At 34.1% G+C, this 10,808-nt stretch overlaps 1 pseudogene; it reads right to left on the bottom strand.

The window, feature by feature from the left end:
- Nucleotides 1-411: 411 nt before the first annotated feature.
- LOC114729301 (uncharacterized) lies at nt 412-1,060 on the bottom strand (annotated as a pseudogene).
- Between the last annotated feature and the right edge of the window lie 9,748 nt (nt 1,061-10,808).

The raw sequence follows: 10,808 nt of genomic DNA, 5'->3' as shown, positions 1-10,808 counted from the left end.
CACACTGACAACTAAAAAACAAAACATCATTTTAATGAAAAAAAGTCACTTATATACTCTCTCACATGTATTAAGAATTATCCAAAAAAAAAAAAGAAAGCTTATACGCAGACCACTATAAAGCGAATCAGTGGTGCATTTTACCGTCGCAAGCAACTGAAATGACAATCCTACTCGAAATCCTGATTCAGCGTGCTCGTAAAGAAAGTTAAACAAAATAAAACCAACCATTTAGCTGACTGAAATCGTGCAGTGATAACCACAACACTATTCCTTTCCACCTTTCATGATATATAGAATGGTGACTTAGCAAAACTTACTGAATAGACAAACATTTTTGTCGACGGCAATCTAAAGGACTTCAAAATGGTTGGAGGTATTAGTTTGACAGACCAAAATGAGTGTGGCTCATCACCTTCTTTCCATCCTTTCAGTTGACCTTCTCTCCTCTGCCTCTCGTCGTTTTTGCTGCCTGTCCAACATTACAACAATGGTCATAGTATCAAACACATCTCATTCTAGAATACATAAAGAATTCTAGAATACATAAAGAAGCTCAAAGTTATTCACAATCTCACGCAAAATGCATGTACCCATCACCAGCATTAGCAGTAAAATTGCAGCGTGAGCGGGCACAGAATCCTGCCCCACAAAGGGCAGAGGATTTTTCTGATCCCCATCCACCTAAGCAGGATTATTATTCATTGAAATAGTGTAAAAATTTGAAGCAAATTGCACGTGTTGGTGCATTTGTTTAAATGAATTCCTCGTCCCATTTTGATTTTTTGTCCAGCCTACCATCACGATTGGTGGCCTCAGCAGTAGGAGGCATCAAAGGCAAACCACCTGAAGAGAGAAGAGAGAAAATCAGCATAAAATAGAAAATGCGTAGTAAGAATAACCTTTGCCATACCATAGATAGACTAGGTTGCTTTATACCTGCAACAGGTACATTGATCCTTGGAACACCAGTTACAATTCCTGGTTGTGCTCCCCTAGAGACAAATTCAACTTTCTGGGCTTTCTTCTCGAGCTCTTTCTTGTCACTTCCACGTCTCATATCTGCCTATGTGACAGTTAGGGGTGGTAAAGCAACATCAGTATCAAGTACTTAAAGGGAGCTTGACTGCAAGAACAATCCGTCCCTATGACTTGATGGTGCTGAGAAAAATATGAACAAATAACAAAATATGGCAAGACAAATAAGTTGGTTCAATTCACAATGAAAACTTAAATTAGACTAGTATTTAACTTCTAAAATCATGACCAACATATTCATAAAAAATATAGAAAGAACCCCAAAGCAGATATAACTAGCCATACACAGCTGTATAGATTTTGGTTGTCCATTTCAACGTAAATAATATTATCAAAAGGACTTTTGAAGAGAAAAAGCACAATCCAACGGCAAAACATAATTTCAATATCAGGTTAGAAGACAAACTAGTTCTTTAATATTAGATATCAAGTCCGTCCGTTGTTAGTATAGTGAACAATAATAGCATAAACAGCCCCAAATACCAGCGACCAACATATCTAGAATATGACATTAATGTTTGCAAGAACACACAAGAAGTATCATATAATTGACAAAATCAGGTAAAATATGAGCATAAAGTACAAGGAAGCACAAGAAAGTAGATGCAGAGAAGAAACAATTAAGCACCTATTGGTCGTAGTAGTCACTTGGGTCAAAAACTATGAGGGTCCAATACATCCTTATCAAAGCAAGATCCTATTTGGTCAATAGCTTGACACCTCACAGCATGCAACAGGAAGTCAGGGTTCCGATAGTCCTTCCTATTGCGAACTGCTGCATTAAAACTTTTTCCAGCCTTCTTATACTCAAGAAATTTATTTATCTTTCTCGCTATAATAATAAAAATCATAGCACGTTGTCATGACTCATGAAGAACATCAATGTGCAAAAGCTAAAAATTTTTATACAATTTTCTACTTTATCAAAAATTGAGGAAATTAAAATATCTGGAAGCTAAAAGTACCTGAAAGAATCAAAATGTTCATGTGGCACGCCTGCCACTACCGTCTTCCAACACAAGTCCTCAACGAGTAAATGGACTGGAAGCAATAACATTTGCAAAATCTGTGAGATACATGAAGAGACCAGTTACACGTACTACGTGACTGTCGAGCTGCCAAGCTCCTATGGAGGAAGTTAGTGCCAAGAGATCAATGAAAAAATTCACTACTGGAAACTGAAAGAATGGTTCAACCACAACATGAGAAAACAAGCTATGGGGCTTAAGGAGGTGCGCTGGCCAGAATTATTTGCTGCAGGGTGTTGGCATCTATGGAAATGGAGAAATGCCTTTACACATAAGAGAGTGGAGATACCCATGGAATGGAGCCGAAGTGGTCAAGAAGCATCTTGAGAATTTTAGACAACGCTGGGAACCGGTGGGAACCCAAGAAACCAAGAGAAGATCATTATGGTGGGATGGAAAACCCCGGAGAAGGCTGGTGTAAAATCAATGTTGATGGAATGCACTCAAAACAGGGGACTCGGGCTGTGGGGGAGTAATTAGGGGCGATTGTGGAGAATGGTTGAGAGGATTTGCAATGAAATGAGAGAGATGTCACGAGCACGGAGCTATGGGGATTATTGAAGGATTACGACTATGCTGGAATTGGATTTGAAAAAGTCATTGTGGAGAGTGATGCAGAAAAATTAGTGAACGACATCAACAGTGAGAGGCTGGTAAACTATAACCAGCTGCTAGCCCTGAAGATCAGGGATTGATAAATAGAGACTGGACAGTGAAGATCAAGCATAGCTACAGGGAGAGCAATCGCTGCGCGACAAGCTTGCTTCTCTCAGTGGAAAAATCGAACGTGAGGCAAGAATGGGCCACGCCACCCGTGAAGTGATTGAAACTCTGCAGGAAGATAGTGCTGGAGTGGAATTTCCTAGAAGAGTCTACGTGTAATCTGTGTTGTTTTCCTTGTATCACCAAAAAAAAAAAAAAAAATTGAGGAAAATTATTTTTTATTAAAACTATTACTTAAATTGCCAAATTGCCAGTGTACTAATAAGGAGTAAAGTGAAGATCATTCAACTTCCTGTGTACAGAACATCAAGAAGGGGGGAAAATATAATAATATAAGGTGTATTCAATAAAACAGAGTTTTAGTGGTCAAAAAACTTGATACGAGAAGTATTGGCAAATTATCACTTTTTTCATAATTCAATGATTTAATCACAGAATTAGTAATATCTGAATGATATGTCTTGAATTCATATTAAAGGAACATGTTAATGAATCAAACCATAAATCACCACTTAGTAATTAAACAAGAGCAGCTGCCGAATTCATCGAATAATACCCCGCAAGATGAGTGATTTCCGCATTTTTACACCTTGAATTCAGTTTGGATGGGTAGATTCTCACACTAAAACACTTGATCAAAAATTTCAATGCCAAAATTCTAAACATAGATCACTATATTCAAGTGCTTCTACAGGACCTTAGAATTATGTATGTACGTGTAGTTTACATTACATATATGCACAATCACTAAACAGGACTAGAAGTCGTAGAGATTAGAGTGTAATATGCATTACAACTCTTCCAAAGTATCGCCAAATTGGTTTAATCATATTCACTAACTGACATATGAAAGTGATAAAATTAATGGATAAGAAGCTTAAGAATTTAAAGAGACATAGCAAATAAAAGCGAAGCTCTAGTGTGGCACAAAGCAGAAAGGGAAAAAGACATCAACTACACAAGCACACTAGCTGTTTTCTTTTTAGGGGGAGGGAGCAAACCACACCAATTCAATTCAATATATTGGCACATATCTAAAATTTATCGAGAATAATTTATTGATTATTGCAAAATTAATCTAAAGGAATTTACTTGTAGGCATTCAGAGCATTTAACTTTGGGTGGTGGTGGGAGAAATCTATCCAATGGATCTACAAACTTCTGCTCTTCCTGAGCTGTCTCTTCATGTTCTGCACCATCTGATCCAGCCACAGCATCAACTTGCATGGTATGAGATGGCTCAGAAAACTATGGAGTGTCAACTTGACTGCTAGGTGTCAAAACCTAAACAAATCCTGATGATGCTCCATCTAGCAAATCACTTACAAAACCACATTCAAGGAAGTTCTTCAGAGGGGGAAAAACAGTGGACCAGGAGGCAAAATGATAAACAGAAAAACAAAATAAAACAATAGGATTATTCCCATCTAATATACTTCATGGAAAAGTGAACTAAAACCACCCCAACGTAATGTCCGAGCCTCTTTTTCAATAATCTTATTCTTAAATACCCAACCAAAGTCCAAAAGATTGGCATATTCTCAATTAATAGTCCCAGACAAACTCTCATGCACTTCAATTATCCAGAACTAAACAGTTAAACAATCAAATATTGGCAAAAAAAAATTGCATATAAAAGGTCAGTTGAATAAGCATCCTTGATTAAATACATTTCATGCAGAAGTTAATTTTAACTGTTTTATATGTTTATTACCTTATCAATATGACAGTTCAGATTCATTAGCTCATATTCATAATTATCTTACCAGAACTGTCTGTACAAGTTCCAGAAAGAACAGACTTTTTGGCCAAATGAGAGAACAGATTACTGGTCAAAATTTTAAATTCTTCTGTTCCAAAAGAAATCAATGACATTGTGAAGCTCTTGAGATATTCTTCTTTAACCCAACAGATTAATCAAGTAATATTCATTCTCTGAGAATAACCTATAGTGGGATGAGGTGTCCAAAGAAAGGATACAATAAATTTAGCAGAACATACTTTAATCAAAAGGGAAAATACCATTTGTTGTTTGAAGTTCTTCCTCAAACAAGGGTCGACCATTACCATCAAGCCCTCCATCCTGATATCAAAACCAAATATAAGTTATTAACTTATAACCTAAAATAAAGAAGGAGAAAATGGTTTCCTAATAGAAGATAACCTGCCTGGAAAATATGGCAAGGCCAGGGTGCCTACGGTAACGTCAGGGTCTTAAACATTTTGGGCAATTTTCAAGTTTAAGAGACATGACTCCATCAATGGAAGAAAATAATGATAAAGGAACGTATAGAAGACAAATATAGTATACCAAAATTGCCATGTCATCAGTCCTATTTAAATGCATTTCTAAAAAAACAGAGGGTTGGGTTCAAGTGAGAGAGAGTAACTCTGGCTCAGGTGACATTGCTATTTCATCATGACCACAGTCTACAATGGTAATTGTCCCTCTCCTACTCCTCCTAGATTCAACGGACACTACTTGTTGATCCTGCTGTGAAACCAACATATCAACCAAAGGCTGTGGTGGCATTGAAGTCCCAAATTTACTCCTCCAGGGTCATCCCATCATTTTCAACCGGTACAGTAGCCTCATTAGCAGAATCAAGGATCCTTATCATCTCAGCATCACTCTCTAGATTTTCCTCTGCAATCCTCACATCCATCCCCACCATCCTATTCTTGTTGCTCTTCTCCCTCCATTCCTCCTTCAACATCGTCCATCTCGTCATCTTCCTCATCGTTGTACATGGACAGCAAAGCAATACCCTAGTATTGCTTCTTCTTGGATGCCATGATGCTAGGGGCTCCTGTGACTAATCCAAAGGTTGATCAAATAGAAAAGTATCATAGATAGAAGGAATCGAGTGCAAATTCCAATAAAATACTAAGTGTTAATGCATTAAAGGTGGAAAAGAACAAAATCTTCAAATTTAAATTTTAGTAAAGACAGAATCATTGTTGCTTGGGTTCTCTCATTACCAGCCCTCCTATTTGCAGCTCACATTCAGCCTAAAATGACGTCAACCATATAGAGAGAAGAATCTTGACACCAGTCAGTGCAATAATGATTAATAAGCCACTCTAGAAAATCTAATTTCCTATTTTGAAGAATTTGTTGAAGAAATCGAGTATTGTGCTGCAAAATGGAGAAGGGAGTTAGTTTTTATTTGCAAGTAAATTGATAAAGGAAAAGAAAAGGTAGAAGAATATTCAAACAAAAGTTGAACTTTCAAATATGGTAATCTATACAGCATGACTGGCAATCTTAACTTGGTAGGCTCAAGACAATAGACACTCTAAACCAGAACCAACTGATATTCAAACAACTTACTCAGCTCTTCGCTCAATTGCATTGATTTTAAAGGTAATATCACAAGCATCGAGCCTTTAGATGTGTGGCCGCGACCATGTTTAAAACATGGATGAGAATTTTAGATATTACTGGTCAAGTTCCTTATTTAAGTTTGATAATATACATATGCTTAACTATTATAGACTATAAGATCTCAACAAGCAAGAAAATCAACGTTCAAAGCGTTGCCAACACAATAGCTTCCAAAAATACGGTTTAAAATTCAAATTCTTCCTACAATTATTGTTCCAATAAATGCGAAGAGAAAAATAAAACGGGGAAATCACCCAAAAAAATACTTAAGAAGGTTGAATGCTAACAAATCGTTTAAACTTTTGAATTCTCTAAGCTCAAGATGCTTCCAGGTTTTTTACTTTTCAGACTACAACGACTCACAGCACAACTTAAGCAAAACGATCTAAAACATCATATCGAAGAACGGCAACAAGAACGGAGAGGAAAACCTGTGACAAGAACCTGCTGGTGAATCAGTTCGGATAACCCGTCGACGAGACATTTCCGGAGAGGGAGAAGAAAAGAAGCCGCTGTCATCGAGACTCGAGATGGCCAAGAGAGAAGAATGACAAAGAACTGATAGAGTTGAACAGACAGACTCTATTTTTCCACTGCTTGAACGGCTACGATCTACCGTAAATTAAACGACGTAGTTAACTGATAAACTTTCTTAATTATGACTTTAATTTAATTTATAATTATAATAAGAAGGAAAAATTGTCGAAAAAGCGTCAATTACAAAATTTATTTCTTGAAAACTGACTGAGAACTCATGTCCTTGAGGCGCATTTAAAAAAAAAAACTTATGTCAAGTTTTTTATATCTATTATGTCAAATTCTCTAATCATACATAGTCATATGTTTTTTTTATTTCATGTGAAGAACTTGATATAATCAATATAAGAAAATTAATATAAGTATTATCCTAAACATTAACTTTCCCCATTTTTTATTTATAATATTTAATATTTAGTTAATGTATTGTTAATTTTAGATTAAAAGCTATTTTCATCTCTGAACTATGTCAAATTTTTGCCCTAAAATATTTATAAAAGAGTATCTACAGCTATAAATTACAATAATGTAAAGCAATTGACTTTTTTTTTTAATTGAAATATAGCGCATCATGTTTAAGGCGTCCAGCATGTTTATATTTCAATAGAAAAATGTAACACCTTAATCATGCTTAAGTGTTACATAGCTATTAGTTTGTGCTGATGACCATCAGCCAAAGAAAATCTATCAGATATGTACTAATAATTAACCAATGGTAATGTAACATGTTTCACCAATCTATTCTATCAATATATTTAAACGTAAATATATTTGCTCTCCATAATTGTTTTAAAAATTAATATTCCAACCCATGAATTGTATGGGGAGAATTTTTAAACATCCCGGCGAAGTTCATGAACTTTCGTTGAAAGAGATCAAGCTGGCGAGTGCCAATATCCAAACCCAAAGATCATTAAAAAATTACATTTATCTTAATTTGTACCCCTCATATTTTAATGTAGGACCTAATTTGAAAGTTGATATTGGTTCTATATTAAGACATATTTCATATGTTTCTCACTTTTTTTCAAATTAACTTTATTGATATTTTCTCAACAATAATTATGTAGGAGTACTGGAAGGGAAAAAATTAAAGAAGATTATTAGAATATTTTAGGAAAAAAAAGTACTATCTCCAGTCCTAATTATAAGAGCTAGTTTGATTTTTAGTTTGGTCCTAAATAGAAGACCCCAATCCACTTTATTTTTCATATTTATTTATTTTTTCCAAACTACCTTTACTTATATTCCATTAACTATAATTAAATACTACCATAATAATTCAAATAAATACTATTACACATGGAGAAATTCTACTTCCTCTCTCCGCTTCTCATTTTAACTATTGAATTAAAATTTGACTGGGTATTTTCAATATTTTTATAAATATATTAATAAACTTTTAAAATTAATAAATAACTCAATTGTTAGATTTTAAACATCACTGTTTAAATCACAATGAAAATATTTAAAAGATTAATTTATATCTGGAAAACAAACTAAGAAAGAAAATAATAGACAAATGAAATTTTAGTCATTAAAAATATTTTAAATTTATAAACTGGTGCCTTATGACTGTGAAAAAATCATTTTAAATCCATGAATAATTTATTCTTAAAAAAAATCTACAAACCACATAAAAAATTGTTAGATGAACTTTGTGAACTTGTAAATTCTCCAGAACGATAACTATCAAATACTATAATATAGTATATTTCATTAATTCGAAGGACTAAATAGTGCTCAGTACACAGAATACTTCTTTTGCAACAGTTAGTAGCTGAAGCCAAGGGCCAGTTTGCCATCGAATCATTCAATATTGCCACAGCTATGAATTGTCCAACACATAAAATTTAAGCACCATGCATACATATCAACCAAAAGAACAAGACCAAAAAAAAAACAGAAGAAATACTCAAAGAAAGAAAAAATACCTCAATTACTTCATCACTTCTTGTACTAACTTTGGATCACACTTATATTTGATTTGGTAGTGGACCTTCCTTTTCCATGACTTCTTTTCTTAACTGTGGAATATCATATTTATTAGAACCTTTGTGCTTCATGATTTCTACCATGCAACTTTGTAGATGGTTCAGTTATTCTTACTAGCCAAGAACAAAAAGATGACGACACAAATAGATAGAAAGAGAAGAGGATATCCCCTTTCATTGCAAAGAATAAGCCAAACAAGCAGAACTCAGAGCAAAACATGACTTCTATTTATATAGATATGATTACCCGAAGTCATAGTCTCAAAATTAGATAAAATTAAACTCAGTGATGGGGTAGCAGGCTATATATATATATATATATGCAAGTAATAATTGTACCGTATATAACAAAAATACAGATAAAAATATTCCAAGTCACGCGAATGCAATGTCAATCTAAAGATATAATTGGGTACCATTAGTTTCGGATGCATGAATGTGTTCCATTTGTTGTTTAGCATCATGTTCAAAGTTTGAAATTTCCACTAAATGAACTCCCACTTCCTGAAATTGACTAGGCAGTTTGTTCAAGTCCAAGAGAAACTTACCTAGAAGTTATCTCTCTCAAGGGTAACAAAATTAGTAACCAAATTAATGACATAAAAGCAAAGTGATTACAGATTAGTAATCAACTATTGACTTAATTATGCTCAAAAGTTCTTAGTCTTTGATTAAGATAACAATAAGCTGTAAAGTCCTAAAATCATATTAATGCCATCACCTGTTTTGGATTCACCAATTCCTTCGCTGTTCAAATCCAAGTTTGTGAGCATTGAGTGAGATTGATTCTCAGCAGCGACCATTTATAGCAAGCAAAGGACGCCATATGCACTTCTAGGAGATAAGCTAGTAATCTTGTCGGTGACACTAAAAGGACAATCAATGAAAAAATATGTCAATGAATCTTAAGTAAACACATTGAATCAATAAAAACACATCAAACGGTAGAAGTTCTTAGATCGATGAAAATCTGAAATCACAAATCAAAAATTGGAAATCAAAAGTCTAGAATAAGAGATCGGTCTGTGTTGTCAAGTGGAGGTTTGGAGCTGTTGGAAAAATGCAATGAATCCATAAAAACAAGAAAATCTGAAATCTCAGCTCAAAAAAAAAACAAAAATATGAAATCACAAAGTAGAAATTAGAAATTGAAAATCCAAAGAGATCAATCAGTGCTGTCAATTGAGATTTGGTATGGGCGATTAGGTATTGTGCGGGGCTATTTTTTAAATTTTATAAGGGTATTTTTGGAAAATAGGTGACATTTTTTAACCAGTAACTAATTTAACTAAATTCCTTAATATTTCCAAATTAGTAAACTGAGTCTTATAATTAGACCGGAAATAGTATCATATTAACTAATTTAAATAATATTTTTATCAACTCAAATTAGTTTATTAGGTTTTACATTAAAAACCGAAGGAGTATAATTTTTTAACTTAAATTGAATCTATTTTGGAGAAATTGCAAATCAAGTATTTTGTAAATATATATATGTTGTCAATTGCAATCCAATTATTGTCAAAACCTATGAAAGCGTTGTAACAATCCTAATTTGTGATTTCGTAATTTCCACAGTTTTCTTTTGTTTTTTTTTTGTTGCGATTTTTCCATCTATCTTTCCTCAAGAATAAGACTCAATTATATAACTAATGTCCTAATCACAAAATTACTAGAAAAATCCACTCATTCATAATTTTTCAATCAAAAGATCACGATTTAAAAATATAAATAATTGTATAAAAATATGCACGTGGAACAAAAAGCAAAGACAAATTACACAATAAAAGGCCCCAAACCAAGGGGGCAACCAAAGTACCAAAAAGCTCAACTGGAGAGGCCCCTCAATCCTAGCAACAACTCATTTCTGGGTGGTCTTAAGCCAACCACACTCAAAGTTCTAATTAAAACAAGGAGCGATTAGACCTTTATATGATCGAGAGTCGCTCGCAATTTCCATAACGTTCACTTTCCACCACTTGGTCAATGAAATTATACTGACTTCTGTTTTCTTGGAAATCTTCTCCTTCCCATGCAATGCCCTGCCAACTCGAAAAGGATTGTTATTCCTCAAACCGTTCCAAATAAGAAACTAATAAA

The sequence above is a fragment of the Neltuma alba genome, unplaced genomic scaffold, assembly GCF_004799145.2.
Source record: "Neltuma alba isolate B1F8T4 unplaced genomic scaffold, ASM479914v2 tig00012625_pilon, whole genome shotgun sequence".
NCBI classification, from domain to species: Eukaryota; Viridiplantae; Streptophyta; class Magnoliopsida; order Fabales; family Fabaceae; genus Neltuma; species Neltuma alba.
The sequence above is the reverse complement of the archived record's forward strand: the minus strand, read 5'-3'. Positions and strand labels throughout refer to the sequence as shown.